The following is a 9506-nucleotide window of genomic DNA, read 5'->3' on the forward strand; positions in this document are numbered from 1 at the left end:
TATATTATACATCTGAATAAATTTTAAAACAATTTTTTGCTATTTAAAAATTAGCCCCCAACTTGGGAAGATGTTAGAAACTCCTAGTGAAAATGCCCTGTAGACCATGTTGGCAGGAGCAGAAAGATGATTAATCATAACTTGCCATGAAAAATTAGATCGTGTATCAAAGGCACTTCCTTGGAGAGGGAAATGTTATTGACAGATTTGAAGCACTGTAATCACAGCTGGGAAAAATTACAAATCTTTGGAAGTTTTAGTCCCCTAGCACAGGTCACATTAGCAGAGCTGAATGTGAATAACTTTGCTTTCTTTTGCAGTATGTAGGATAGGAAGCATTAGGAACTGCTATTTTGTGTTCAAATAATTCATGGGCACAGAACAAAACTACGTTGAAGCACATTTTGCAGTGATAGCAATAGTGGTAAATAAAAGAATGGAAAAAAATTGAAGATGGGCATCAGGGGTGGCAAAAGACTTAAAGCCACAAGTGATGAAGGTACCCTCTTCCTGGAGAAAAGATCCTTCCAAAGCATTATTGGGTGTGCTCAAAAGTGGTACAGGATTTAGAAATGACGCTTGATTCAAAGAGAGAAACATGTGACAATGAGCCAAACTGAGTTGTTTTCTTCCTTCGTGTTCTGCCAGAGTCATGATTAAAGAAGTCAGAGTATTGTGTTCCTCTGTTTTGGTTGTATTATTAGCCTTACACACTCAATCACAAAAAAGCTTGCTAGTCAGTTTCCTGTGCTTTTGACTTCTTTGTGGCATTGTTTGGTTTCAGGAGACCCTTCTAGTGGGTTTCATCCTGAGCACAGCACCGAGCTGCAGGCTGAGCAGCGCATGGAGCAGATCTTGTCACAGTCTGCCTCTGCAAGCCCACTCCTGCCTGCTGCGCCGGGAGGCACAGCTCTGCTTCGCACTGCAGTCAAAATAAATCTGCTGGGTTTAATGTCATCCCTGGACAACACTTGTTAATATTGCACAAAACAGGCAAACAAATTCTAACAAATCTAGAGGATCTGGCAAGTGAAAAAAAACCCCTGCCAACAGAGAGGGAGAGAGAGCAGGAGATTTCGTTGCAGGTCGAAGGTGAGGTCAAGTGTAAAAGTGATGTGGAGGAACTTGTGGAGTATTTGCTGGCAGTTGCAAAACCCTTGGCTGCCTTTCTGCTGGATGAATTCCTAAATCCACTCATCTGTTTTGCAAAAGACAAGGCAACACTTCGAGAGTTAATCATAACCAATTTATGTTTCCAAAAGTGTCAAAATGTAATATACAGAGAGTATTTTCTTGACTAGCTTGTCCTGTTGAATACAATGGCTTATTATTACTGTTTTCATTACAACGTGGATATTGCCTCACGTGAGTGGAATGAATAACACCTTCCCTATTTAATTAAGCTGTTCAAGACTGCATTTGTACTTGTTAAAGCCATCACTCTTCTTTCCTGAGTTATCATGCCTGCACCTATGCTCAGAGGAAAAGGTGGGTAAATTGCTAAGAGGTGGTTGCCTAATTGTGAATTCATGCACCTTCTGGGAGTGCTAACTAAATGTAGTGGCTGGCGTCTTTGCTGTGACACAAACCTTGTCATCGCCTCCACAGCTGTACCAGCTGGTTGGCTCAGTCCCAGAATTTTGATATCTGCTCAGATGGCATACAATATGTGTAGATATTGTATAATGTGTGGAAATTATTTATGAGAACTTACATTAAATGAATTTCATAAAAGTTATTAATGCTGCCTTTAAGGGATTTATTTAAACTATCTATCTGCAGGTTAACCTTGCAACATACAAATGAAGTGCCATTTGCACCTTGCCTGTAAGATTTCAAAGCAGTTGTACCCATTCTAGCAGCATCAACCTGGTCTCCTGTGACATATTTTGAAGCTGAACTCTCAGGTTGTTATAAGACACTTTAACGCATGCCAGAGTTTCCCAGTATTGCTCCATAGCTTCTCCACAGAGATGCTTGTGTTGTGGTTGTGTTCTGAGAATTTGCCTAGCAAACTTTCTTGTGGCCTGGACTGTAATGAGAACACCACTCCCCAGTGTCTCTGGCAAGTGCTTGTCTGATTCTTCATAAACCAACCATGTACTGTTGAACTGGAAACAATGACTGTCTGTCATATTTTTATGTGTAGATTAAAAAAGAAAAAAGAGCAGTACTTGGCAGTGTTACACATAGAAAAAGCTACAATTCTCTGCAGGAGGACAAGCTGTAATAAATTGGATGTTTATAGTCAGTCACTTCTAGGGAGAGGCTGTGAAGTCTCATCCTTGAGATATCCAATATCCAAACCCCAACTCAAAACCTCCTTGGTCACCTGCTCTAGCTGATACTTTAACCAAAAGGTTTGGACTAGACAATCACAGGCCTCATCTATCCTCAACTATTTTGTGAGTAAACAAAGAGGTACTAAAAAATAGTGCATTGGACACCCTAAAATAAATTATTATATCATAGGGTTAAAGAACTATTGCATGTTATCCTTGTATAGGAAAATTTAGAGAAGCTGTTTGAGGAACAGTAGAGAGGCTGAAAAGATACAAATATTTTAAGAAATCCTTTACAATATTAAGGACAGGCTCTTCCAAAGGCTTAACAACCCAGAGTTCATTACCTCATGCTTCGACCTGACACAATTTCACTCCTTTGCAAAATTATTTGTGCTTTTCCACATCCCTGAGGTGTGCACAGCACACTCTGCCTTCTGTTTCTTCCACAAGGAAGCAAAACTGTAGCATGTAAAAATGCACACATTAATGATGAACAGACATTTGCACACATGCTCACGCCTGGAACAGATTCTCAGAGACTGCAGGAGCTCACTAGCTCACCTCTCCAGCTAGAGACAGCTCAGGTAGACAATCTAAAACCCAACACAGCTATTTCTTCTATAAGATGGCATGAAAGTGACCCACACTGCTCTGCGTGGTCCTTCAGGCTTTCCTTGAGGGGAGCTGGCACACTGGCTTCCTCCACACCAGCTTTATTTTATTCTTGCAAGTCCTGACAAAATCACCCCCAAAGTGATGCAGCTCTCAGCAGCTTTTAAACTTCAAAGATTGCAATACAATTTGCAGATGTTTGTACACTATCAGCTCCCAGTGCAGACCCTGGAAATCATGCTGAAAACCCTGGTAATCAGTGATGAGAGCATTTCAAGCATATATTATAAAGCACATTATTATGTGTCACTGGAGACATAATAGTTTTGCCCCTCCATTTCGTCTCCCAGTTTCTAGCCTTCTTAATGTATGTATATCCCAAAGCCTTGTGTTAGACCAAAATAATTTGCTCCTCTTTTGAAAAGGAACCTTCTGATGCATGTCTGATAAAGCCATCAAAAGCCCCTGTTATTATGTGCTATAATGGCCCACAGGAGTGTTTGATTAGAGCATTTTCCTTGTCACGCTGACAAGCTATGAGATATTATCTGCCTACAGAGGCTAAACGGAAGACTTGAGGGATAAAAAGGTCTATTGTTATTACATGCATAATCTTGTGACTGAAAATGCCACATGGGATTAAGATAGCTCTCCGGATGTATGGAGTGAGACATTATATGGAAATTAGTTTTGTTTACCAACACTGCTGTATTGTAATTATTTTATCCAGCTACACTTAAACTTAGGAATGAACTAGGGAATACTCCAGCTGTGATATGATTGCTTTCTCATTTGTATCAAATGTTTTCTTTATAATGGGAAGAAAGAACCAGTGTTGATAATGAGGTGTCTGTAAAGACACCTTTAGCACAGGAACTCAGTAGTGATATTAGATACTGACATTACATCAAAGCTCCAAGGCCTTGACATTCTCTAAGACTATTCACCAACCTAAAATGCCTGGGTGAGTAGCATAGGTCTTCCATGTAGGCAAAGAGCCCAAGCAATCCAGGTCCACTTGGAACAAAATAAACTGATCTTACTTTCTGCTAAACTTTTTCAGTGACATGTAATATTTTCTTTAGCTATTGTTCTCACTAAAAGTAGAAACAATAAAACTATGTGGTGCTATGTAGAAATACTGCTGAATATACCTGGTTAAGTGCATATAAGGTGAAGAAAACAAAAAGAAGGAGGAATTGCAGCCCTGGATTTGCCAGGACATAAGATGTTGGCCTGCTTCTTCATTTGGGTTTCTTTTTTGTGACAACACGGATGCAATCACTGTCAATTTTTGACTATAAGCCTCAAATGTATATTTATAGATATATTTATATGATAGATGCATCACCTTAAGAAAATGTTGCTTTTCATGGTGGTAGAACAGTTGTTATGGTGACTCCTCTTCTTCCCTCATTTAATACAGGAAGCAGAGCACTAAAATAAAACTCATTCCATTTATGGAATTTATAAGAAACCCACTCTGAAGCTGTACCTCAAGAGTGAAATCATTTGAATATTTAATGACATATTTATTTTATATGAATTGGCCTTTCATTCTGGAACTTGAAATTTTGTGAAAAGATCGAGTAATAGGAAATATATGGAAGGAAATGCATTTTTCTATGGTGTATATACTGTATAATTTGCTCATATATAATATTTATATGGTATTGTGGGCACTGAATGTACCAATACTTGTTGCGTGCTAGCTACCTACTGAGTAAAGGTTACACAGGGTTCTGCTTGAAGACCTCATTTAGAAATAAGAAGGATGATTTTTCTTTTTCTTGATGATTCAGTTTTGAAAATCATTTTGTAGTTTATCCTGCGGGTGATAACTATAGTCATAGTGCTATTATATAAAACAAAAATTCTGTAATTTCTTGATGGTACTTATTCATAAATTTCACAGGATTTAAGCAGAAGAAATCCCCAATATGCCTCTTATTTTCATTTTTTGCTTAGCTCAGAGTTGTTTCTAAAGATGATTTGGATATCAAATTCTCCATGACCATATAAATTACTTAACATTTTATGCCAGCTCATAACTTTCAATAAATTTACTCCAATCTATCTGATAAGTGTTGGAATTCTGCTTTATAACTAAGAAGCTGAGGCAATCAGGTGTGCAGGTTGCACCCAGATTGAGATTATGTCCTCAACCAGTGCAGATGTGGTTTTGCAAAAGCTCATTTTATCTACAAGAATTTGAGCATGTCCTGTATTGGTCAAGGCTGCCAGGCAGATATCAAGCATAGGCAGCTCTGTAGAGCGCTTGATCCCTATCCAGTGGAGATAATGACCCTTTCGAGTTCTCTTCACTAAGTCTAAAGGAGGATTTGCACTTCCACAGAGTAGGTATTAAGAACACAGAACATGGGCTGAACCTGTCATTGTCAGGAAGGGACAGCAGGAGCTGATGGACAAGTGGACAAGGGGGCTCAGGCACAAAGAGGAAGGGAATCTCGGAAATTATCAACTCACTATCTTTAGAGTAAGGAAAAAACCAGACAAAGGGAAAATATCTGAAGCACATACAAATCATGAAGTACATACATGGATGCAGCTGGGGATGTGCTCAAAGAAGAACGAGGGTCAGCCAATTGGCAAAATGAAATCAGTCACAGGAAATACATAATCCAGTAAAATTTTTCATATGAAAACACTAAAACTTATCTGTGGTGAAGTGCTGCATTTGAAATACTGGGTGAGAATAATTTCCCCAGGAGCAGCGTTATCATTCTATCAGCTTCCTATAGGAAAGTAGTAGCATCACAGTGGATGAGAATTGCTAAACTTTATTAGGACTAGACTATCAGTGTAACTTTTTAATGAGTAATTTATCATCCTTATGAGCCCTGATTTTTATTAACCTTACCTGCTGCTGAAGATGAATTGCTTTCCCAATCTAGGAGCCAGCAGCCACAGAGCACTCCCTTATCAGCAGGAGGTCATTCACTTAACAATCAACTCTCATGGCAAGAGGAGTCCATACTTCTTGGAGTACTTCAGACGGGGACAGATGCAGTGCCAGTGCCATCTGCTGAAAGGCTGTAGGCACTCTTAATAGATGGTCAGGGTACACAAACAAAAGAATTTCCACCCAGTCCAGCAGGCTTGTGTATTTGTCTACTCAAAGGAAGGCTGTGCTTGAGGAGCTTCAGATTCGTCCTACTGAAAAAAATTTCTAAGTGCTCTTGTAAAGTTTAGCCTGGAGAAAAGGAGGCTCAGAGAGACCTTATGACTCCTGGGGATTGGTCTCCTCTCCCAGGTAACAAGTGACAGAACAAGAGGAAATGGCCTCAAGTTGTGTCAGGGGAGGTTTAGATTGCATATTAGGAAAAAGTTCTTTACCAAAAGTGTGGTCAAACAATGGAACAGGCTGCCTAGGGAAGTGGTGGAGTCACCATCCCTGGGGATCATTGCAAGTCATGTAGATGTAGCACTCAGGGACAAGGTTTAGTGGTGACCTTGGCAGTACTAGGTTAGTGGTTGGACTCAGTGACCTTAAAGCTCTTTTCCAGCCTAAACGACTCTATTCTATGATGAATCATGTGACTGTGGGTTTGAGGAGGCTGTTTTTATTCTGCCTTTAATAACTTTGAACCTACTTTTTGTACAGCCCCTCAGCCGATACCTCAACAATCTATAGGGGGCAGGTTAAAACTCATTTACAATGGAGACTTTCTAAATAAAATGCCTTAAAATTATTGAATTCAAGGCATGCAATTCATTCAGTGTTTAACTTACAAATCATGCTGTTGTATTTACCAATTTGCAAGCATTTAACTTGCATTCACAAAGAAATGATCTAGTAGGAGTGTTAAGAAGCAGGTAAAGAATCACAGAATCACAGAATAATCAGAGTTGGAAGGGACCCTTGAGGATCGAGTCCAACTCCTGGCCCTGCAAAGAACACCCCCAACAAACATACTACGTGCCTGAGAGTGTTGTCCAAAAGCTTCTTATACTCTGTCAGGTTGGTGCTGTGACCATTTCCCTGGGGAGCCTGTTCCAGTGTCCGACCACCCTCTGGGTGAAGAACCATTTTCTAATATCCAGCCCAAGCCTTCTCTGATGCAACTTCAGACTATTCCCTTGGGTCCTGTCACTGGTTGCCAGAGAGAAGAGATCAGTGCCTGCCCCTCCACTTCCCTTTGTGAGGAAGCTGTATACAGCAACGAGGTCTCCCCTCAGCCTCCTTTTCTCCAGGCTGAACAGACTCAGCCATTTATGGCTTCCCCTCAAGGCCCTTCACCATCTTCATTGCCCTCCTTTGAACACTTTCCAATAATTTTGTATCTTCCTTATATTGTGGTGCCCAAGACTGCACATAATACTCAAGACCAGCACAGAGTAGACTGGAACAATTACCTCTCTTGCACAGCTGGCAATGCCTTGCCTGATGCACCCCAGGACACAGCTGGCCCTCCTGGCTGCCAGGGCACACTGTTGACTCACATTCAACTTGCCATCAACAAGGACCCCCAATAATTTTGTATCTTCCTTATATTGTGGTGCCCAAGACTGCACATAATACTCAAGACCAGCACAGAGTAGACTGGAACAATTACCTCTCTTGCACAGCTGGCAATGCCTTGCCTGATGCACCCCAGGACACAGCTGGCCCTCCTGGCTGCCAGGGCACACTGTTGACTCACATTCAACTTGCCATCAACAAGGACCCCCAGGTCCCTTTCTGAGGCACTACTTTCCAGCATCTCATTCCTCAGTCTATACATACAGCCAAGGTTACTTCATCCCAGGTGCAGAATCCAGCACTTGCTCTTGTTAAACTTCATATGGTTGGTGGTTGCCCAGCCCTCTAATTTGTCTAGGTCTCCCTTCGAGGCCTCTCTGCCATCAAGGAAGTCAACAGCTCCTCCCAATTTTGTATCATCTGTGAATTTACTTAGTCCTTCAAGTCCTGCATCCAAATCATTTATGAAGATATTGAAGAGCTCTGGGCCTAAGATGGAACTTTGTGAAACCCCACTAGTGACCAATCACCAGCCTCATGTAATTCCATTCACCATAACTCTTATGAGAAGATTTTATCTTTCTGTTGTTTGGCAATAAAATGTTGATTTGATGAACGAAAAACCAGATGCTTCTGAAAAACAAGGAAACGAATCCTACAACATGCCCATTCCATCAGACCCATTTATTCCCATCTATTCTAGCAAGATGTGCCAATATATGGGCTTGCAGGAGCAACCCATAACCCACTATGAGATAAGGAATGCCCAAGCACATTCATAATATAAAATCCATGAAAAAAAGTTAACTGCTCTCTGTTTTTGATGTGATTAGTAGTCCCTAGGAAGCTGCAGCAGAGACTACACACAAAGCCAAAGAAAAGGAGACTTTACAAATCATCCGATTGTAGTTAATAATTTTATTGTGATAATTGCTGTTGGAGCAGACCACTCAAAACATCTGCTATTATTTCAAACATCTCAACCAGTAAAAGCCAAATAGGATGGCTTAGAATGCAAATACCACAATCTGGAGTAGATTGGCATCACAGTGGTATTAATAAAGGGATGATAAGGTGTACAAAGGTAAATTAACTGGAATTAAAAGTGAAATCACCAAAGCAGAAAAGAAGCCATGTCTTGGATCAGAAAAAAAAAAGCACTTTTTAAAGATATAAAAGAATATAGAAAATTTCCTTCAGTGTTGACTGCAATGGCAAACTAGGCAAGCACTATTGCAGAATTTACCTGGGCTAAATGAAATGAACCTTCGAGAATCTGTATTCCATTTTATTGAAGCAAAAAGACAAAATGTTAAAGCACACATCTAGAATTCACTGCAACATAAAAACATGTCCCAACACATTGCCATACCAGTTATACATCAAACCAGGGGAAAATGAAATTCAACCTTCCTTCCTTCTGTGTTTCTGCCAAGGGATAAAAATATACCATAGGATAAAGGTTCTCTGCCAACCCCAGCCAGTTACAACATAACATACAATTATCTTTCACAGCTGGTCACAGGCTTTGTCAGAAGCCTGGGGAAAACAAAAAGTCCTGTGTGTTGAACCTGATTGTGAATGTACTTATTAAATATATCTCATTAAATCCATCTGAGTTAGACTTGCTGCTAGCCAGTTTAGCTGGCTGATGGTGTGCTTATAGATCCACATGGGAACAGTACAATATGATCTACCTCATCAATAAACCCCCATAACTTCCATAGCCTAAATTGCTTTTGTCATTACACTATATGCAGCCACAGTGAGATCGCTGAAATCACAATTTTTTTCCTAACTGTGGCTTCAATTCTCCCCAGAATTACATATATGCTCACAATTTACCAATGAGACTTATTCTACTGCAACATTTGGATCTCTCCTGTTAAGCCTTTATGGCCAAAGCTATCATAGTATTACATGTACCTATGTGCATGACTGTCAAAAACTCTACTACTGTGATGGTTGTCCCTTTTTAGACCCAGGGAAACATGGTGTGCTGGTTTGAGCTGAAGTAGAGTTAACTTTCTTCACAGAGGCTAGTATGAGGCTATGTTTGGATTTTGTGCAGAACACAGAGTTGATAATGCAGAGATGTTTTTGTTATTGCTGGGCAGAGCTTACAC

The sequence above is a fragment of the Acanthisitta chloris genome, unplaced genomic scaffold, assembly GCF_000695815.1.
Source record: "Acanthisitta chloris isolate BGI_N310 unplaced genomic scaffold, ASM69581v1 scaffold1141, whole genome shotgun sequence".
Taxonomy (NCBI): domain Eukaryota; kingdom Metazoa; phylum Chordata; class Aves; order Passeriformes; family Acanthisittidae; genus Acanthisitta; species Acanthisitta chloris.